Source organism: Dysidea avara, chromosome 4 (genome assembly GCF_963678975.1).
Source record: "Dysidea avara chromosome 4, odDysAvar1.4, whole genome shotgun sequence".
Taxonomy (NCBI): domain Eukaryota; kingdom Metazoa; phylum Porifera; class Demospongiae; order Dictyoceratida; family Dysideidae; genus Dysidea; species Dysidea avara.
Window position 1 is genome coordinate 47335634 of NC_089275.1, and position 24527 is coordinate 47360160.

Here is a 24527-nt window from a genome sequence, read left to right on the forward strand (position 1 = left end):
TCTTACCTGTCATGTTGAATAAGCTTGTTTGATTGATCCTACTTTGCTTGCCAGCACCCTCTATTTACAGCCTCAAGGCTGCTTTTGTTTTAGGATATCACACATTTTTGTCACTGAGTAACATCAATCAAGACAAAAAAATGTATAAAGCTAATAGACTCATACAAGCCACCTTTAGTTATCACAAGAGCTTCACAGTTATTGTGTGTATTGCATCATAGCTTGGGACATGAAGTGGCAAAACCAAAGAATGTAGTTTGGTAGTAGGTGTTGCATCCTCAATAGGGTATAGCTTCTAGACATTATTAAAACCATCACTGAACAGACTGAGTAAAGGTCATTTTCCAGCAAGTGATAACTTCTTATTATTTTGTAACATACTGGATTGTCCCTTGAAATGCACAAACAAAGCTGTATTGTGGGCTACATTAGCTACTTCAGACCCATTATTAAATAACAACTGGATAACAAACGCATATGAGAATATAGCATAAGTTCACCAAGTTCACCACACTGATTCACCCATTGTTGACTACAAATAAATGGCCGAATTCACCGAGTTCACAGACTGTAAATAAACGTTACTGTAATTAGATGTGTCTTAAATTTAAGATAGACAGGATTCTAAAAGACCACAAAATAAATCAGCAAATAGCCTAAGTGACATTTTTATCTTATGAGTGTGCTTATAGAAATTAACCCACCACTTCCCAGAAAAACAGCAGATTATAATTGAGCTAAACTACTCCATACGTTTAATTACATATCAAAGATTGTCCCATGAAGCACAAGAGTGCCGGAATGAATCAAACTTTGAGAAAATCACTTATGGTGGCTCTCGCAAGAGAGGTGGAGTTCCAAGATTTGTACTGAAGAATGTTAACTAGCCAAAGAACTTCTGATAGTAAATCCAAGGCTGTGGAACTATCACAGTCTAAGATATAAGAGTCAAAAATGAGCAGTTCGCACTAACGAGTATGTGAAAGAGGAGAAAAATACATTTTAAACAAAATTTCATGTGGCATTACTAAAATATAACAGGGATTACTTACTTAGTAATATGCTTATATAACAATATAGCAAAAGTTTTGTTGTACTGCAAGGTTTTTTTTACAAACGAATAGTTTAAAAGGTAGGTTTTAGATGTACATTTTATTAGAGTTAGTCGTTTGTGTACATAACTCACAATAATTGCATGCCCTACTTTCCTTGGCTGTGTGACTCACTACTGTGGGTATATACATATTATATATAGCAATACTACCTTATGAAGTCCGACATTAAAGTAGCAAAACAAGGAGTACAGTATATGGTAGCTCAAGCCAGGAATAAAGGCAAACCCCAGTAGGTAATTTTAACATATTTAAAATTAAGGAATATAGCTATAGGGATTGCTGAAAAAACCATTGAAGCAAAAAGGAATCACTGGTGTATATTGACAATGTTGTGATTAGATCAAGTAACCCACAAATCCCTATTTTACTAACTTTGGTAAAATTTAGCAGAGTCAATTATAGGGATGTGTGGGCTTACTTGATGTAACTACAATATATTCCAGCAATCCCTTCTTCTTTTATGGGTTATTGTTTCAACAATCCCTATTCCTAATTTACTTTTTAATTCCTGTATGTCTAGTTTACATGCATGTGTATTTTCCAAATCCATATTATAACTAAAACTAAATTTACAGCTAAAAAGAATTAAGAAAGATAACTAAAACTGTAACTAAAACTAAAAGGTTTTCATGCTTTTAACTAAAATTATAACTAAAACTAAAGCAACGAAGACAATATAACCATAACTAAATCTATAACTAAAATGAATTAAGAAGGATTACTATAACTAAAACTAAAATTATTGAAGAAACTATAGCTATGACTATAACTAAAACTAAAACTCTTTACTAAAACAACACTATGTTACTCAGACCACTGCACATATAAGTTCACATATGTTCTACAGGTGAAACAAAGCACAGAATGAAACCATACTGCTACAGTATATGTAACATCCAAACATCAATATATGCTATAGTTTGTGACCAGATGGTGGTTTAGTTAGCTATAACTAAAACTAAAAGTATTTTAGTAAGGCTTAGCTGACTAACTTTAACTAAAATACAACAGAATATTTTACTAAACTAAATCTAAAACTAAAAAGAATTGGAAAGATTACTAAAACTATAACAAAAACTAATAGATTTTCTTATGTACCACTAAAACTATAAAGCTAAAACATTTTTAGAAATGTCACTAAAACTATAACTATAACTAAAACATTTTCACATTTTAACTAAAACTATAACTAAAACAATACAGAGAATATAATCATAACTAACTAAATCAATAACTAAAATGAATTAAGAGAAATTACTATAACTAAAACTAAAATTATTGACAAAACTGACTATGGCTATAACTATAACTAAACTAAAAGTCCTTACTAAAACAACACTACTTGCTAGACACATTATTGTAACAAAGATTCATCAGATTTAAAAATTGACCAGAGAGAACAGTACTCCAAAGTGAGGGGAGCAAGTCTTATGGGGGTGTAAGTAACTTAGAAAGTATCTATAAAATTAACTAGCATGCAGAGTGTGCCAATCCTAGGGGGTCTGGGAGCATGTCCCTACAGAAAACTGAGTGCTCTGAGATTGTATCTGAGAGCATTAATTTTTAGAACTGAAAAGGATATCATCATAATGGCTATAGTTAAAATGCTACACAGATACATAGATACAGAAAAATAGTCCCATGCACTTTTGGTATTTGAATACATGGTATAGCAGAATTAACATTATGCATCCGCTAAATGTTCTATTACAGTATAGTTTGGTGACCGCTTTATTAGAGTATATCGATTTTTTCACTTAACAGATTTTCCATTGTTACATGACCTTGAAGAATGTACCGCCATGTACATTCTTCAAGTCTTGCAACAATGGAAAACTTGAAGAATGTACCTCCACAGAAGCTATAATCAAGTCTTGAGTTAATAATTATGGTAAGTATAGTTTAAATATATAACTTACCTGTATAATCATGCACAGTTTGGTCATTGCAGTCATCAGCATATAATGTACTATTATTTCTCAGAGCAGTTGATTGTCTTCCAACAATTTCCCACAAACTATTATTACACTGTAGGTTGTAGTGAACTTCATGTATGTTATTAGGATCACCTGATCTGATGTACAATATTGATACTGACATGGAACTGTAATGATCACTAGTATCAGATCTGGACAAACAATTGTAATAGGTACTGTTGATGGTAACATATTGGACAACACTAGTAACTTCTGTGGAGGCCACTATATCAGTAATGTTGGCCTGAAACTCATCAATGGTACATTGTTGGACAGTGATGTCAACAAGAAATATCAAGAATAGCCACAACCACCCAGTCATTCTTATCTTCTTTAATGATCTAAAAACTGATAATGATACACGTGTCAAACATATTCATATCTTAAGTATCACTTAACCACCAGTGAGAATCATTATGTCAGGGAGAGAAAACATACTGGCTAAATATTGTATCAAATGCATAACAATTACATGCATAATGTATTAATGGCTACACAGGGGCGGATCCAGGGGGGTTCAAAGGATTCCATGGAATCCCCCTTTTGAAAGAGCCTCTCTTACTCAAGATACTCTAATAGAGCAGTCACAATATTCTTAAGAGCAGTGTAGCAGGCTACGTGTGCATGGAGTTATGAATAAGGAAATATAGTTGATGAGGGTATCTATGGTGAGGGGCAGCTATTGTCAGCAGGTGATGACCTTTTTCTTTCATATTTTTATTTTATTTTATTTTTATTTTTATTTATTTATTTTTTTGGTCTTCAACTTACATGTACAGCCAGGCTGAAGTTACAATTCCAGAGTAGAACCCCCTTTTAAAAAGTCTGGATCTGGCCTTGCTATATATATATTTGTCAGCAGATAAAGAATAAATAAGCATTTGAATAAGCATTATAAAGTTTTGCAATGTAATCATTCATCGCAGGATAATAATTTTAGAGGTGTGAATTTGTGAGAAATGCATGTAGCTACTATCAACATTACCAACAAACATTCTCACAGGCTGCTTTCTTCACCTTTAGCTCAGCTTTATGGTTCAACTATAGCAACTTGTAAATGGCTATATAGACTGGACTCCAGTGTGATTAATTCTTAGCTATAGTTATTACCTGTGCATGTGTCTACAAGATTACATAGTAATAACTATTGCTGTGTATTAGGTAATAACATTACTTTAGTATTATTATTATTATTACTGGATTATGGAGTAACTTGAGTTATATCATAATTACCACACTACGAATAGTAATACTTGGAAGCCCAAAAAGTATTAAGCAATATGTTAGCTACCATAGTGATGTTAGTTACTATAGTGATGTTAGCTACTATAGTGATACATTATTCCCAACACTGATCATCATATGGCTGTAATTCTTGAACATTAATTTTTGCTACTTCTTGGCCATGCAGCATTTTATTCCATTTATAGGATGGACAGTGGCATAATGATTATATTATGTGTTTAGCCTTTCTGATTAGTGATAAACTTGTTATATTTCATTGGATTTCAGTCTTTTCAAGGCAAAAACATTTGCATAACAGGTAGCTTATGACTTCCCTTGTTTAAACACATTTAGTTTTAATGATTATCTCAACTAGTTTATGAAAATTATTAACATTTTTCTCCTACATAAGATTTTTTCAGCTCATCCACATATCTAACATATCTGTCTTATTTATCATTGAAAACATCATGCTGCTTTAGGTGATCAACTCTGATGTATCTCGTAGTTGCATACATATGTGATTCAGTCAGTTTTATACATGTGTGATATGCTTTGAAAAATCCAATTGTAACATCACCAGTAGAGGCCAGCACCCCTTGTAAGTTATTAGTACTGCCATGTACCTAATGTTGCATTACCAGATCATTGTGCTGTGACCTATGAGATCCTTATCAGGGTCACTATGTACATGTCCTTTAAGGAGTATAACAAGACCAAGATGGGTCAATCGAGGAATTATTACCATCATTATGACTTGACCGGCTCACTGGCAGGACTAACTTAAACTATAGGTACTGTATTTATTCATATTAAACCAGTTACCACTAAAGCCAAGAGAGAATATTATTAACTCTTGCCATACCAAACAGTGAATGATATTTGTGACCTGGTCTGACAAAACCAGTTGATAGCTTTTCCAGATATTCATGTTTGATGCTTAACTCATATTTTTCTATTCCTTAGATGTTTCTAAATGAAGCTATGCTACATGATTCTGTCTTGGCAGCTTATAAGCTCCTGACAGGGTATATGACTTAACAACTCATAACTTGTCTTGTAAATAAGGTTGAAACATGAGATTCGGTTAGCTTAAAAACTGTTGCATAGCACAATCATGTAGCATAGCTTCATTTAGAAACATTTATAGAAAGATATGAGTTAAGTATCAAATTTTAATATCTGGAAAGACTATCAACTGGTTTTGTCAGACCGGGTCACAAATATCATTCACTGTTTGGTATATGTAGCTAGTTTTAATAATATTCTCTCTTGGCTTTAGTGGTAAATGGTTTAATATGAATAAATACAGTACCTATAGTTTAAGTTAGTCCTGCCACTGAGCCGGTCAAGTTACATAACGATGGTAGTAATTCCTCGATTGAACCATCTTGGCCTTGTTATACTCCTTATAGGACATGTGCATAGTGACCCTGATAAGGATCTTATAGGCCACAGCATAATGATCTGGCAACATTAGGTACATGGCAGTACTAATAACTTACGAGGGGTGCTAGCCTCTACTGGTGATGCTACAATTAGCTTTTTCAAATCACTACCACTAAACTATTGAAGTGACTAGCAAAGCTTAGCCTATATCAACAGAAGTCACTAGTAGATTACACCTCATCGATCGATATCATTATGTCATTTTCAGTATTGTATCACTTAGCGACTGTTTGTGTACAAATCCGTTGTACCCATATATCAAGAGATAGTACTGCACAACAAGGTAATATGATGACTGAAACAACCTTCACTTATATTGCCCAGAGAATTTGCTCAAGTTGGTTGTCCAGTGAAGAACGAACACACTCCTTCAACTATGAACAAGTAAATAAGTAAATAAAGCAATGCAAAGTTGATATGGGAACTGAATTCTTCAAAATAAAATTGATGAATAGCTAAACTTATGCAGTTGCAACAGCTATTCGTGAGAAGAATGAGGTGAACCATATCAATTTTCCCACCCTACCCAATCGTACTATATAAATTTAGCATATTATATTTTCTTTCTATAGACTCCCAAGAAGACTAATGAAAAAAGCTGACTGGTGATCTTAGGCAGGGCATATACAGGGTGGACATTTAATACATTTCTTTGTTATTGTGTATGCTCTATTGACACTTTTGTTTGATGTATGCTTATAAGAGCTGTTGCATAAGGAAATGAAGCAATGCAAAGTTGATATGAGAACTAAATGGACCTTATCTGCAATAACGTCAAAGCACAAAATGGCAGCCGATAGTGTGGACACTTTTGTACAGAGGGTATTGGGAGAGATGGCAGTTCGCTACGTTAACGTTTACATACTGCAGCAAGGGGCAAGGTGAGGCATACATAGTTAATTACAAGACAAATGTGTGTGGTTTTGCATCGATACCAAAAATTAAGTCTGGTGGGACTATTTCGCATAGCCACATCATGCTAACTAGCCTCTTACCTTTATTATCCAATAGTTCCATGTCGTGAAATCTGCAAACAAAGCTCATTTTAGAGATCACATAGAAAGTGCCCACACTAAACATGGCCATTAATTTTAGTCAATTATGATGTCATTGCAGATCAGGTCCATTCTTCAAAATACAATATTATGTAAAATCATTTATAAACTGATCAATGTCAATTATACAAATATTCTTCCCATCCAACTCACAAGAGGCAACTTAATTAATCAATTACCTCAGTACTAGAGTGAACTGTTGATACCTGAATTAATTTTACCTAAACACAAGATCTGGAATCAACTCCCTGAACATTTTAATATGGTGACATAGTGCAGGGACACTTTTAGACAGGACATAACTAACTACCTATATAGCTACACACACACACACACACACACACACACACACACACACACACACACACACACACACACACATACACACACACACACTCATGATTGAGTCTTGTACATTAAGTATAAAAATCTCAGGTGTATATGTAGGAAACTGTGTTATGACTTGGAAAGCCATTTAAGAAGCCATACAACTCAAAGGAACCATAAATTAGCTGTTACATAATAAGATAAGTGTGTGTCATTATAGGTAAGCCAGCAAACAGATCTGGCCTTATGTGTGAGTAGGCAGCATGCCTAGGGTCTCAGGGCAATCACATTTCCTTCTATGCAACCATAATATGGTATGTTATGGTAAGCACTTATAAGAATTTGCATGAATACCATCTACTTATACAATTAGCCACAATAATTTTGTTGCTTTCTGCCTATTAAGGAGGGGCTTCCATTTTGCCTAGGGCCTCAAGTATGCTAAAGCCAGGCCTGCCAGCAAACTTTTGCAACAAGTCACAGTGACATTATCAAGTTGAAGAATGCCTTCTAGAACACCAACACAACCTTCTACATGGTGTATAGGAGTCTACCATGAATGCAAAATACATTTCACTATAGCTATTATTATTATCACTATCATGATTATCATGAACAAAAAGTACAAGGATGTGAGTCCTCGGGTAACATGCATCCACATATACGACCAAGTTATGGGCATGGAAAATAGAACTAATTATGAAACTAAAATTCAGTAGCTACACAACTAAAAATCTCTGGTAAGCGGAGATCAAGGCTCTGTCAGGCCATTTCATTCAAAATCCTCTAGCACTTGTTTTACACAAAAACTAATCCAACAAGTTTTATAGTAGCTAGCTAGCTAAGTAAAACACCCTGTTTAGTGGTCGCATGTTGCTATGTAGTTCATGATCAGTGTGTCTCATTAACTCGCCCAGTTATTATTATTATTATTATTGTTTACTGAGCAGTCAGCCCTGCTGGTGTGCTCAGGAATCACATAAACAAATACATTAGGTACAATAATATGATTGGAGTCTAGCTGTAAATAGATCAGTATCTGCAATTTCAATTGTGTCAGTTGGTAGTATGTTCCACTCGTTTATTGTTCTTGAGAAATAGCTGTTTTGGTATGCCGTGGTGGATGAGGTAGGTAAAATATAGTGAAGATGGTGGTATTGTCTAGTTAGCTATCACGTAGTGAGTACATAGCTATATCGCCTATAATTATTATGGTACAAATAGCTACTAAATTAAAACTACGTAAAACTTACCAAAAGCGCATCAGTGCAGCCAATGCAAGTCGGCAATGCAGATTGATTGATTAATGATGATGATAGTTGGGCTCCAGTGCTCGGACTAGCTAGCCGTTCTTACTAGCTACTGTACGTAGCAACAAAACTATCCTGTGGTGATCACTTCCCCAAACACTTATAAATTGTCATCAGATGCCACAAGGTTCTGAAGGTTTGTGTCCAGTCCACCGATTAGTCTGGCGCCGCCCGCCCCTTCGCAAAAAGTAAGTCGAAGGGGCGGGCGGCGCCAGACTATTCACCGATCCGATGCGCTCACGTGACCATTTGCTCAAAACAATAGCTCTAGAATTAAATTCAGTATGGGTTTAATTTTTGGCATCTGATCGTGAGAGAGAGAGAATAAACGTCTTAATGATTAAGACAAAATATACATTACAAGTATACAGGGGCCTAGACACAGGGGTACCATGTGCTGATGGATCAGTACAGGAGCCCTGGCAAGACTTACATTAACTAAAGGTAAATTAAATTACAATACACAAAAAAAAACAAAAAAAAAACTATATCTACATATATGTAATACTTAAAGTTTACCTAAGGTGGTCTAAAAGATCCCAGCCCGGGGAGGCTCTAGAATTAAAAATTCTGTAAGAACAGGACACAGCAATGCGAGCTGCCTGCTCAAACAAGGATCTTATGGTTTTCTTTGGCACTTCACAAGCAGTAGCCATTTGAGCAATTGTTTCTGGCAAAAAGTGGCCTAAACAACCAATTTCAATTGGAACAAGATTGACAGTTAACCCAGAAAGCTGGAAGTCATATTGCAAGGAGCTATATCGATCTTCCTTTCTAGCTCTAGCAGCAAGAAGATGTTGCTGGGTATTAATTGGTACTGTCAATTCGAACAAACAAATGGAATCATTAGAAACCAATACCAAGTCAGGCCTGCTGAGGGTGGAGGAAAGATTGGTTGGGATGGTACTAGGGGGGCTGGAACTAGCTAGATAACCAGGAAGGTCAGCGTAAAGTTTGAATGTTTCAGGTAAATGCTGTTGGAGCCCATATTAATGTTCGGGGAAGTGCATGGTCACCACAGACAACAAAATGAAAGATATTTACCGGTTCCCTACCAGTGTTTCCACTTTCCAGAGTGTCTTCAGCTACGTAGCTAGCTTTGAGTTCACCGACTTGCCTTGGCCAGACTGGATGCGCTTTGGTAAGTTTAAACTGTTTATATCCATGTAAGTAAGTATTAAATGCTAATCACTTACCCTGTTTAAGTGGTCGCACATGACAGGGGATTTACTTGTATATTTATGTACTTTTGTGAATGTGTCTCCTTATTTCAACAACAGGTACACAAAAAAAATGGAACATAGCACATCAAAAAAGTACAGAATGACAAGCTGAATGGATTTCAAGAGTCTTGATTTCAAGAGTCTTGACGATATTAAATCACAGTAAAACAATTAGGTAGAAGTGTTAGCTATATTTCCTACTCAGTGTCCTCAATGGAAATGCACAGTAGGGATATATACATCTTACTGTTTTACTCTGATTTATACAAATGAAACAAGTACACAAAAAATTAGAATTTTCAACTAGAGTGGCCCATAAGCACATAGATAAACAGCTCTGAAACAAGTACACGATATTAAATCACAGTAAAACAATAAGAAGTGTTATATCCCTACTGTGCTCTTCTTATATGGTATCTTGAGCACAGTAGGGATATAACACTTCTTATTGTTTCACTGTGATTTAATATCGTGCCGGCACTACTCTAGCTTGTTTCAGTACTTTTTATTGGTGTGCTATGGTGCCTACTCTAGTTGAAAATTCCAATTTTTTGTATACTTGTTTGTTAACTTTTTTTATAAAATAAAATTTTATGTGAACTGGTGAACCCACGCATACCACATCAAAAGAATGGTGCCGCACGCCCCAGCTACCAATTATCATCTGAAAAGTGAAGTATTCATTACATTTTGTTTTCAGCTATGTTCAACCCGTTACACAGCATTACAAATCAAGAACTGTTCGAAAAGCACCTCTGCAATCAAAGTAGCCACTATGAAAAATATGGACGATTTCCATTACAAAGGGAAGCCATCACACGCTATTGCCAAATCGATACCTTTCACGAACTGGATACAAAGGAGGACACTGGTAAGTCCATGAAGAATGCATTGTACATACTGTGGTATGCCAAAAGGCCAAACAGTGAGCCCATACCCGAACTTTTGTGGTCCCTACTATATTATAGTGTAACATTGTACTTTAGGTATGATAATGATGGTTCTCACAATAGCTAGCAATCATGGCACTTAAACTCAGTTAGCTATGTGCGTAACATCTAAGCTTGTGACTAGCTACAGTTTAATACAGTAATTCCAGCGATCTAATATCCAACACCTAAGATTTAAATATCGGCAGGTTGAATGCTGAGAAGATCTCAGATCCTAGCTGTTGTGACTCCTTTGGCACATGCCTAGAGTGCATGTTGCTGGGGTTAAAGTCACCACTAGGTTCGGGGTTTTTTCTGCATTCTTCACATTTTAGTTACATGTTTCTGACTCCCTGTATTCACAGGTTTAAGCCTTCTCACCGGTCCCTAGTGGGATAGCATTCACAGAATACAGTAACAATGAAAATTGTGAATACAGCAAACAGTGTACACCTTACAGTACTAGTAATTATATTATTAGGAATCATGAAGTACTAAAAGTGTCTTCAGAATGGCCAAAAACACTTCTATGAAATTTTTTTTTTTAACTTTACTACTGCCTGCCTCCAAATAATAAATGATATGATCCAGTTGATACAGTCGCATGTTTGTAACCTTCTATCTACTTGAAGCGCTAAATATGTTACATGAATGTACTGCACAATACTTTTAAGATGACCAAGTCTGAAATTCCTATTATAGCTCTTACAAGACAAGTTATAATTATGGGTTGTCAAGGTAAGGATATGATTTCAGTGACAATTAAGACTGAGGTGTTAGGTATGTGGTTGAGCTAACAGAATCCTGTGTACGAGGAAGTTTAAGGAAATGATTAGATTGAAGTGTTAGGAGGAAGTTTAAGGAAATGATTAGAGTGAAGTGTTAGACATGTGGTTGAGCTAACAGAATCCTGTGTACGAGGAAGTTTAAGGAAATGATTAGAGTGAAGTATTAGGCATGTGGGTGAGCAAACAGAGTCCTGTATAGGTGGAAGTTTGTTAAGGAAAATAGTTAAGAGTGAAGTGCTAGGCATGTGGGTGAGCTAAGCGTCCTGTGTAGGAGAAAGTTTAAGGAAAACGAAGCACTGTTCTTGAGCTAAGTGAAAATTGAAGTAAATGATGGGTATAAGCGTGTTTTTGATGTAATGTGGTAAAGGTTGTTGTGCAGTCCAATACAGACGGATCTTTGGAGACATGAATACGAATAACTCAGAATACTAGAAAGCAGCCTTATAAATGCAGTGTTATTAATTTTGTTTATGATTTGTGGTACTGACCACAAGACTAAGACTTTGAGGTGTCAATATATACCAGCCTATACTTGTTAGCTATATTTAAGTATACCTACGTGTAGAAACATTACGAGGTAGGATACTCTGAAGATATAGCCAAGTTGTCATGAAGAAAAAGTGAGACTGGTTTTTAGGGAATATTTTTTGGGCAAGAAGTTCTACTGTACCATACTGTATGATAATGCTACATGCGTATCTCACAAAATCTTTTCAACTTACTTATCACCCTTAAAATTATTATCCTGCAATGCATATGGATGTTTAGTATTGCTTAACTTTCAGACCTTTCTTTATATTGCTTATCAAGACACACAATAGTGTGTTGTGTGGCCAAGAAAACTGGCTGAGGTTATTTACAGGAAGAAACAAAACTAGATTTTCATGCATATGTAGCTCCGTGCTCCTTCTAGAATTGGAATCATTTTTTACTTCAAATGCCCTCCACCTTCGACACTCTACATACCAAGATTGCCTATCACAATCATGAAATATGAGCCTTCAAAATTCAGCTTAATTTCTTTGCTTTTCTTAGGGGGCTCAAGGGGCTTAGATTATTCATTTTACACACTTTACAAAAACCATTGTAAAATGCAAATGTGTAGCTCAATTTCCTTGAGCTTTGGCACGCATTAAGAAAGTATTGCGGCACAATCACATACCAAATTTGGTGCAAATCTGATTAACAATTATTGCTCAAACAGGGATCTTATAGTCTTCTTTGTCACTTCACAAGCATCGGTCACTTGGGCAATTGTATCCGAGTGTGTCTGGCATAAAGTGGCCTAAACAACCAATCTCAATGGAAATGAGATTCACAGATAAGCCAGAAAGCTGAAGGTCATATTGTAAACAACTATATCGATCTTCCTTCTGAGCTCTAGCCGCCAAAAGATGTTGCTGGGTATTGGTGGGAATAGTTAGTTCCCGAGTTAGTTTGAACAAACAAATGGAATTATTGGAAACCCCCTGACCAAGTCAGGTCTGCCAAGGGTGGAAGGAAGATTGGTTGGAATGATGCTAGGAGGGCAGACACTAGCAAGATATTCTGGAAGGTCAACATAGAGTTTATAATTGCCAGGTAAGTGCTGTTAGAGTCCGATTGATTGATTGATTGATTGATTGATTGATTGATTGATTGATTGATTGATTGATTGATTGATTGATTGATTGATCAAATGGTATGGTAGTACTGTTTACCGTTTAAGTTGGCTGACTTGAGATATACTCTAATACAACAGTCACTCTAACACATTAGTCATGTATGATAAAACAGTTACAAGTTACATTGTAGGCATAGCTATTGTTATAAGAAAAAGAAGCAAGCACAATATACATTCTTGTTCTAAAGGGGACAGGTGCCCCTCAGCAACAGCAAGGTGGACAGCTGGAGGCACACAGGGACGCTTGGATCTAGAACACGATCTCCTGATACACATTACTAAAGAGCACAGCAAGGAGAATCCAAACTACAGCAAAGCCTGTCCATAACCACAGAATATGGAGAACTCCACTTCTCACTGAGCAAATGGGTGAAAAGTTTATAAGTGATGGTATCTGCCTTTCTCATACCTACAGATGTAGAAAATACAAGTGGACTAATACAAGTTACATTGTAGCTAGCTGTGCCACAGCAAAAAAAACTAAGCAAACTAGCATTTTTTTTAAAACTGTTAATTTAAAATTTAAAAATGAAGTAGGGATTTATGCAATAAAAAGTAGTGAAACAATAGATGAATGATGGTGTTACAGCATAGCTCAGTGGGAAAGTCCCTACTTTGGCACTGAACTTTTTAAATTAACAATTTTGTAGTATAGTTAACCTCCAAGCAATCAGCTATAGCCGTTCTTCCTTGCCCGGAGGGACACATTACAATACAAAGACAGTATACACACAAAGCTAAACAAAGCAATGATACAAAGACAACCAAAGTAAACAACTTACAACACAAAAAACACACATCAATCATATTTATTATCAAAGGAGTGAGTCACAGTGCCACTTAAGGACATCCACGTACTCATAGAATGGAGAATTGATAGTCAGTTACAGACGATGGTAATCGTGAACGAGAAACCTGTAGGACTGAATCACGTCTCCAGGTATACCTGCCTTGATCAAGAGCAACAGGACATCCAGTCAGATATGGTTTGTTTTGGGCTGGGGAGCTTGACAAAGGGCACATTTAGGGCTAGTAATGATGTTCCACCTAGCCAGGTTCATAGGAGTTGGTAGAGTATCACAATCAGCACGTAGTAAGAAGGACAGCTGTTTCTGAGGTAGGCCATACATCAATCTCTTCCAAGCTGGCTCCAGAGTGACCATGTCTAAAAATTTATTTTGAATAGTTAATGTCTTGAATTTTGATTCCCAATAATCAACATAAGTACGACGTAAATCATGACGTGCATGGTTCTTGAATGTAGCAGAGTGGACATCGGTAATTGAAGCCTTAGCAGCAGATAAAGATATAAGGACAGTGGGAGAGACATCTAGACTGTTGGCTAGTACAGAATATCACAGCTCTACAATCAGTGGGTCAACTGACCACTCAATAGCCAGAATGTATGACAGCTTAGCTGACTGCTTCAGATGAGGTAAAAGTGGAGATTCAACACTTCCAGGTGAAAAGCAGTTCCAGGAGTGAAATTTCAGGGGAGGTTCAACCAACTCTTCATATTGATGACTGTGCTGAAGTAATAGATGACACAGTGAGCCTCTCAACAGCAAAATGAAAATATAGAACAGAAGACACAAAGTTTTTCAAAATCCCTACTTTATATTCACCCTGAATAGATCACTTATCAATACGTTGTAAGATTTGTTGTTTTATGTTGGCAGAAGGCAATATTTGGAGAAACACCGATAGTGCAATCCAGAAATTTTATGCAGTCCACATTACACATATTAATAGTATTCCAATCTGCCATTGAGTACACTGTGGAAGAAATCATATGGTGACCATTGAGATATACACTTCTGAGGCTGGAACTCATCCATTGCCTTTGAGATAAGTGATGATAAAGCTTGCTGATGAGATCTGACATCTTTAGAGATGACAGTCAAGTCATCAGCAGATTCATTTGCTCTATGCATTGATGAATAGCAAATCTTAGGCAGAGCAGCAGCATTATAGTAGAGGCTGATGGCTGGGTAAAAAAGTTTATCAGAACAATATACTTAACAATATTTGCCTGCATACTACCATTCTACTGTGTGATGATCCACAGACTGTTCAGTGTCTATGATTGTGGAAACGTGTTTAGTCTTCTACAACATCCAGCAGCTTTAAAAAGGAAGAGTCTCACAGTCTTTCATTGTAAGTGCTATATATCCCACAAGAACACTAAAGCCTGTAAGTAACCAACACCCTGCGGAAGCTACAGGAACAATTCCAGACCTATGTATAGTGGTGACTTGACCCTCCAGCATGTGCCAAAGGAACCACAATAGCTGAGTATGAGATCTGGAACATCCTCTACATTTAATCTAAATTTAAACACACATCTCACCAGATAAAGGTATCATTGGAAATATTCCTGCTACCCTAAGATGTTAAAAAGCTAAAACTTGTAGTGCAGTGAGTCAAGATCAATTTGCTACATATAGCTATATACCATTGATCACTTGTCAAAAAGTTGTTTCCTACTAAATAAGGTGATAAAACATGTTTATGATCAGTTTCACACCTAGCTATATTATGTCATTGACAAATTCTGCAACCACAAAATCTGATCATGATCATCTATGTCATGACTGAGTAGCTTGTATACCGGACAACTTAAATTGACAATTTGTCAGTGGGCAATTGGAAACAGTGGAAACCGGAAACAGAAAGTGGAAATGGAAATGGTCAAATCGTCATACAAACGTACCCTCGAGTGAAACCCTTGTTTAGTGGCCACCTCTTAAAGACCACCTCCATACAAAGATCACATTGTAATTAGATCTCAAAGATATCTGACCTTATAAGGCCATTTCATGGTCCGCTGAAAGACCACCCTCTTTACAAAGACCATGCACCTCTCATATTTTCCATGACTATCAAAACAGCTATTAAGGTAAAACTTCGCTTAGTGTCACTTTTAAAGGCCATCTCTGTACAAAGACCACTTCTATACAAAGACTACATTGTAATTAGGTTCTAAAGATAGATAAGGCCACTTCGTGGTCACCTTTTATAAAGACCACCTCTTTACATGGTAATATTTGATAAGCCTCAAACATGTATTTCATAACTCATAGAAAGAGATCAATGTCATCTCCCATATTTTGGTCCACACTTCACTCAAGTCATCTACCATTATCGCTTAGTTTGTACCAGAATGTGTCAAGTCCTTAGTCTATGCAAGTGAAATGTGGCTAGTATACTACAACCTATTGTATCAACAAAAAATGAGGTCTCATAAAGTGATGATGATCTTAAGAGTGTAGTATTTTATAGCTGACCTAGCTGTTTTGATAAGTCATGAAATTGATGATTGGAACCTAGGTATTACTACAATGTGAGAGGTGGTCTTTGTAAATAGGTGGTCTTTATAAAAGGTGACCATGAAGTGGTCAGTATGCCTTAGCCATTTTTGAGATCTAATTACAAAGTGGTCTTTGTATGGAGGTGGTCTTTATAACAAGGTGGTCTTTAAGAGGTAGCCACTAAATAAGGGTTTTTACTCTAGGGTTAATTTATATGACGATTTGACCATTTTCCATTTTCACTTTCCGTTTCCAGTTTCCATTTCCACTGTTTCCAATTGCCTTTGTCGGGCAATTGGAAACAGTGGAAACGGAAAGTGGAAATGGAAAATGGAAATGGTCAAATCATCATATAAAGGTACCGCAGAGTAAAACCCTTGTTTAGTGGCTACCTCTTAAAGACCACCTTCTTATAAAGACCACCTCTGTACAAAGACCACTTTATAATTAGATCTCAAAGATGGCTAAGGCATACTGACCTTATAAGACCACTTCATGGTCACCTTCTATAAAGACCACCTCTCCACATTGAATAATACCTAGGTTCCAGACATCTATTTCATGACCTATCAAAACTGACAGCTAGGTCAGCTAAAAAATACTACATTCTTAAGGTCATCATCTCTTCATGAGACCTCATTTTTTGTTGATACAATAAGTTGTAGTATACTAGCCACATTTCACTTGCATGGACTAAGGACTTAACACATTCTGGTACAAACTAAGCGATAATGGTAGATGACTTGAATGAAGTGTGGACCAAAATATGGGAGATGACATTGACCTCTTTCTATGAGTCATGAAATACATGTTTGAAGCTTACCATGTAAAGAGGTGGTCTTTAATGTGACTATGAAGTGGCGCCTTATCTATATTTAGAACCTAATTACAATGTAGTCTTTGTATAGAAGTGGTATTTGTACAGAGGTGGTCTTTAAAAGTGACAGGTTTTACCCTAGGACCGTAAGAGCCTAGCTGTTTTGATGAGTCATGAAATAGATGGTTGGAACCTAGGTATTATTACAATGTGAGAGGTGGTCTTTGTAAAGAGGGTGGTCTTTATAAAAGGTGACCATGGAGTGGTCTTATAAGGTCAGTATGTCTTAGCCATCTCTGAGATCCAGTTACAAAGTGGTCTTTGTACAGAGGTGGTCTTTATAAGAAGATGGTCTATAAGAAGTGGCCACTAAGCAAGGGTTTTACTCTAGGGTACGTTTAGAAAAAAATTATGACAATTTGATCATTTCCACTTTCCATTTCCACTTTCCATTTCCACTTTCCATTTCCACTGTTTCCAATTGCCCCCAGAAACTGGTTACAATTACAAACTGATTACCTACAATACTTTATTGCTTACAAAGCAAAAGAGGGAAGGATGCACTTGTGGAACAGGGACAACAAATTTGTAATTATACACGTATGTAAAATAATTTGATGATTAATTGTTGACATGTAAATGATGAATGATAGGTTGATGCAACTTGAGTTTTGTGAATCAACACACCAAGCAGGTTTGAAGAAAAGAGTTTAGCAAATTCCCAGCTCAATGATATCAGTGAATTTGCTTTGGTTCGCCAAACATAGTTGGTGGTTCCAAACTTTGTCATTTATTTGTTGTGAAAGTATACAGTAAATAAGATGATCTGTAGGAAGGGATGCATGAACTGTATAGAGTGTGCAAGCACAATAGGTAGAGTGTTTAATTAACTGTGCTACACTATATATGGTGTTTGAACAGTGACTTAAAAATATTTATACTAGGCTTCAAATTTCCATCCAGTACTTCAATTGACTCGATACAAATTTTGTGGCCTTGGCCATTCATATTTGAGTTTGTCTGTGGTAGCACATTGACTCTACAGTGAATGATGCCCATTGTTGCTAAGCATCTACGAAGTATATTAAATTTTGCAGTATTATCAGGAGTAGGGCTGGAGTGGTATTTTAAAATAACACAATATTTTGATACCTAAATGACATTCAAGATAAAGATAATGATTTTACTATCAAGATAATAAATTTCCATATGTATCAACTGCAGTTAGATTATTAGTAAGCTTGTACAATGGGGTAAACTAGTTGAGGAAGGACTAGCACATGACTTTAAGTTAACAAATAGCTAATATTATATAAAACTGTGCTTACCAAACAGTGCCATATGACATTACTTCTTATCAAATAATATTGATTTTATCAAAATGAAAGTTTTTTTTTGAGTTGTTGAGATATTCTATTATTGCACAGCACCAATCAGGAGCCTACAGGTGCACATAAGAATGTAGATTTTATGAGCTCATGATGTCACATAGATAGGCATAATATTATATGTAGATCTACAACGTCTTGACTGGCCGAAATTTCATAATTATCTGTAACCAGCAACAATAATAACTTCAATTTCCATTATGCAGTACCTCATTTTGAGCCAAGTTTACTTAAAATCTTCGAGTTTTAAACACCCTCAGCTTTGCTTGTTTTAATAATGAAGATCCATGTGTTTGGTCTCTAACTATAACATTTAGATTGTCTGTATGATTGGTAAGATCACAGAATGCTACTCTATACTGTCTACAAGCTTAGTGTCCACACTTAATGAAAGATGTATTTAACTAGGAAAGATACTACCAAATACATTTTGAATGATTACACAAGCTGTTGGTACATCTGAGGCTCCTTCCTTCAAAGTAACCTTATACACATGTTTGTGTGTGATTCGTATGTGGAGAGTTCTTTGAATCATCCAGATGGAACATCTGTTGATGATTACTAAACAGCAACATTTGCCAATGATTACTAGAAGATTTGCGATGATTACCAAACAGATGGCTAATTTGTTGTTGATTACCAACCAGATGGAACATGTTGATGATCACCAAACAGAAAGAACATTTGTTGATGATTACCAAACAGAAGAACATTAATTTTGTTGATGGTTACTAAACGGATGGAAACATTAATTTTGTTGATGATTACTAACAGAAGCACATCGAATACTACCTGTTGCAACTTCCATAAAGTAACATTTCCAAGAAACATTAGCGCAATGATGCACTACTGCAAGTTTTGTGTTGAGGATAAGTCACTCTGCGATGGCGATAATAACTTCAACTAGACTACCTGTTGATAATAGCTGAATAGATAGACTAGATCTAAGTCAGAGTGCAGTGTGCGAAATAACTTTTCAAATATGTCCTGACATACTGTCAGGACATTGTGAAACTTAAGTGGACATCAAGTGATTTTACCAGACATTTTAACTTTTGTTGTTTCTCCTTTCCTGTGTTTCTACCAAGTTACAGTAGATGTTTACTTCCGGGGCCACCCATATACTGTATAGAGCTGATTACTACTCAACCATTCACACTGATACTACAGTAATTTAAAGGGTAACTACTGGTCACATAAAAGAGCTTCTATGGAATCCATTCTATTACAAGGAAAGGAGACATAAGGACTTCTGTCAAGGCCTTCTACATAGCTATAGCTATGTGGTCAAACTTTGCTTATGCTACCATTGTTTAGAATATAATAATAGCGTATTAACATAAGAGATGCACTGATGTCTTGTTCATTCTAGCTTAAAATATAAACTGGTTGTACAGGTGATCATGAATATCACAAGTAAGTACTACTGGCAATCAGGTTATAAATATATTTTACTACTGCAATACTGGTGACTGTGACAAGTAGGCTGGCACAGCATAATAAACTGGTTAACCTCAGAGTAATTTTGGGCATACCTTTGTGGTTACCACAAACCAAAAACAAATAACTTAAATACATGTCAATACCATCATGTCTGGCCTCCCTATAAACTCTGCTGCACTTTGAAAGGACACTATTTCTGGACAAATTCAATTATGGCCTGACAACTGCTGTAATTGACCGGAAATAGTCTGGTGTCCAGACGTTATTTTACACACTGTGAGTGGCCATGCAGAGCACCGTACCCTGTTCCAGTGATTGCTGGCAGGGCTGCTTGACATCTAGCTTGCGCATTGTAGCTAGCTATTGCCAGTCTAATTTAGTGGTGCACATATAGCAGCACATTCATCAGTAATTAAATTCTTAGCTAAATAACTTCTATTGCATACATTTAAAAACTTTACAACTTTACATGTGTTTACTGTGCTATGAAATATATATGGAAAGTTAGAGGGCATTGGAAAATTGTCATTCCATGAGTTTCCTGAAACAAAGAAATATGCGTAAATCCAATCCATTTTTGTACTGAAAGAGTGATTTGTCACAGCTGATCACTATACAGTACTATAAACTGATAATGAAATTAGTTTGTTGTGTATAAAACAGTAAATTAGCCATAATCTTTGGAATGCTTCAAGTGTCATCACAAAATTTTAACACAATGTACATAACCACTCAGTGCTTCACTGTAGCTATAAAACAGAAATTTGACCTATCATGTGCCAAAATGTATGATATGGGTTTCAAAAATAGGTCACATATTAGCTACAGCTTTACAGTGACCAGCACTGAAGGTCCGACAACAACATGTGTTGCAGCCTTTTTATTTACCTAACCTAATTAGAGACTTTAAGACAAGTTGACTTACATAACTTAGCTACAATTAAGGTGAAGTAATTTTGTTAATTAAAAGCAAGGTTATATGTGACTGGATTTACGAAGAGGTACCTTTTTCACGCACAAAATTTGACCCATTTTTTGAACTTTGAAGCTTCATAACTTCTTTATCATTGGATATAATTGAATGAAATTTTCCATGAATGCAGCTAAAGTATCTGGCTACAGTTTGGTACTAAGAACAAGTTAATCAGTATAAGGAGGTAAGTGTTACACCATTTTGTTTGCTGGTATGTAAAATGTTTGGAAAAGTACCTTTTCGCAAATCCCAGGGGCAGATATAGGATTTTTTGAAGGGGGGGGCTAAGCTGGCTACTACATGTTAACTATTCAAAGATTAGCTCACATAATATGATTCTGCTTGTTTGGCTGACCCACTTAACATCTTTGCACAACTCGCAAGCAAATATTTCATATAAAATATAATATACCCAGATCAGTCAACTGTGTACTTAAATATGTACCTCACCAGGGAATTCACCTGTATATGGACTATATGTAACTGACAAAGAATAGGTATACAGGCTAGCTGAGTTGTCAACGCCGAAAGCTAGCTAATCCCTTGAAACCATAACGAATTCAACTGTTTAACATGAAAAGGTTTATAAAATATTCTAAGTTCACTGAAAGTGCCTGTATCTGTAGCCTCAGAATACTGAAAAGTAATGGGGTAAGTGACAGCTGCAGTGTTCTTTGTCAAGTTGAAGATCCAATGAAGAGAACAGTCATGGAGCTACTGCTAGTATACTGCTGCATAACCCATCATGTGACTTCTTATCCAGAAGTTACATTCTAAAGTCTATAATAGATATACTGTCAATTTATAGTTAGAAATCTTAATATTTGAATCAATAAAAATGTTTTTGGTTTCAAGGGAGTAGCTAGCTTCAGTGTTAACAACCCAACTATATTCTGAATATCTAATCTTCGTCTTATTATAGTCCATTAAGTTGTTAGGCTTTCAATGTAGGGATAGTTATTAACAATAATTCTTGAATGTTCTATTAAAAGTTTTTTGTTAGGTTGTATGCTCTATTAGAGTATTTTAAGTGGAAGGATCCAACAGTACTGCAAAGAAGCATTGTGCTATCCTCATTTCTGCATCCTGTTCCCTTTTTTTCTAGAATTCTACTTATCCCATTTGCTGTCTGTAATGAGCAGTACTTCAACAAGTACAGAAGTACATTAAGCGATCAATTCCTTAGAACAATAAAGTGAAAGCTCAAATATGGGTTTGAATTCTTTGCTGTTTTTCATTCAAATAGCAATTCTAAAAGGGCTGGTGGAAGCTGCAATTTACAGGTCAGGCAAAGTAATAGCTGGAGTCAGGGTTATGAATAAAGATGTAATTGCCTTCATCTAAGAAAAATTAAAGTAGCTGCATCTGGGAATGTTTCGTACAGAAATTCATTTATTTGATGACTGTTCTATTAGAACTTTATTACCGGACTGCTCTATTAGAGTATATCAATCTGTACTAAACCTGCTATGACCACTGATACCAGCCAGCCTTATCTAACATTTTGTTTATGCAGTATATTATTTTAATATTATTTTAATATTATTTTGTGTACATATAAACCATTCTACCACATGAATGTATCTTGCATTAGCTACATTTGAATGGTAAAGATCATGAAAATCTACTTTAGAGTTTGACTGCTAATTAATTGCAGATCCGATTGCATATGCAGGCATGTAAAGTGACTTATACATGCTTCACAGGGATATCAGGGTATACTTTATACGATGTGGAGTAAAGCATGTATGGGGAGTAGTACAATGTGCTGTAAGGAAGGTAATGAATTTAATAAAGTGCTGCCTCTAGTAATTTCACACGTCACACTGGAAGGAGTTTTGTTACCAGTTGACATATAATCCCTGTGACAAGTAGTCAATAGAGAGTGTTTCAAGCATTCAGTAACACCCTCATGCAGTTATGATGAAGAACTCATCCAATAGTTTTATTTTAATTATTATGTTTGTACATTCAATGTTTCAGTACTTGTATGGTTTCCTGATTAAGATGCATAGAAAATTTAACTGTAATCTTCTGATGCCATAACTAACTTCTGCAGTAATGTTACTATCATGGTAGGGGTGTAGCAAACTTTATTTGGCTCTGATTGTGCAAGGTGCCATGTAGAAGGAAGGGATAACCGATTGTATCTGCTTGGAGTAACATTTAAAACACTATAAGCAAGAACTTCTCAGGGTATGAAAATTTAGGGTATATAAAAAGGACATTAAAATCAATTGTTTATTTATTTTGGCAAGAAGGAAAACATAGTCTGTACACCAACTCATTATAGTACACAATTGTCTGTCCAATGTGTATCCAGTTTGGCCTTGAAGTTGTTTAAGGAGTGTACTTCAATAAAATGTGGTAAATTGCTCAATGCATTAATTCACTTCACAGTAAGAGAAAAAATTACTTCATCAAGAGGAACAGTACTTGTAAAGTTTAATTCATTCCTGATGATCGTGTGAATAAATCATTGACATCAATGTCCACTAAACCAAGCACACTAAACTGTTACATATTATTGTTGTAGTGATTATTAATCTATGTTAGAATAGCTGACTTCTCTATTAGAGTTATTGCAATGACCAGCTCTAACAATCATTATTTTAGTTAAGTCACTCATTCCTCCTTTTGGCATGCACAGCAATTGATTTGTATCTGCAACTATACAGCATCGACTGCTACTAGCGTAGTCTATGTTCGATCTGAATTAAAGTACTGAGCTAGCTATAGCTAAAAAGTAGTCCATGGAAATAATAGAAGTGTGGTAAGGAACTTGGAAATTGTATGGGAATGGCGTGGAACTTAGTGCGTGGGAAATAATATAGAAATTGTATGGAAGTTGAGAATAACGTGGAAATAGCGTGGAAGCGTAATTTGTTTAGGCCAAATGAAAGAGGAGTCTAGAAAAGCCTTATTGGAGTGGCTTGATCAATTGGCATTGAACTTGGGCCTTGCCCACTCATTAGTTTACAGTGTATCATCCAAACCAAAGAGGTTGTATGGTTATTTCCATATGCTTACTTGTAACCAAGAAGTGGATTTTTTCAGAGTATTTGTGACTGGATTTGCGAAAAGGTACCTTTTCCACACATTTGACATACCAACGAACAAAATGATGTAACACTGGACTCCTTATACTGATTAACTTGCTCTTAGTATCAAAATGTAGCCAGATTCTTTAGCTACCTTCACTGAAAATTGCAAGCAATTATATGCCATGATCAAAAAGTTATGAAGCTTTTAAGTTCAAAAAATAGGTCAAAAGTTGTGTGTGAAAAAGGTACCTTTTCGCAAATCCGGTCACATTTGAAGAATACCACTTTCAAGTGGTCATTGGAAATCTCCAAACATAATTTGTCTTGTGGATCATAATATAGCTATTGGACTAAAAGATTGCAGTACATCTGTTGGTATTCGTTTATATGAAACATATTACTGCTGTTGGCCCTTTCATAGATCTGTAGTCCAAAACAGTATGCATAAACTGATTATTTGTGTTTTGAGTGTTGATTTTAAGTTGTGGTAAC

At 35.8% G+C, this 24527-nt stretch overlaps 1 protein-coding gene across 1 annotated transcript in view; it reads right to left on the reverse strand.

Moving 5' to 3' along the window:
* The window catches only part of LOC136252508 (trans-L-3-hydroxyproline dehydratase-like), a 182577-nt gene that overhangs the window by 140847 nt on the left and 17203 nt on the right, over positions 1 to 24527 (reverse strand). The window lies entirely within an intron of this gene.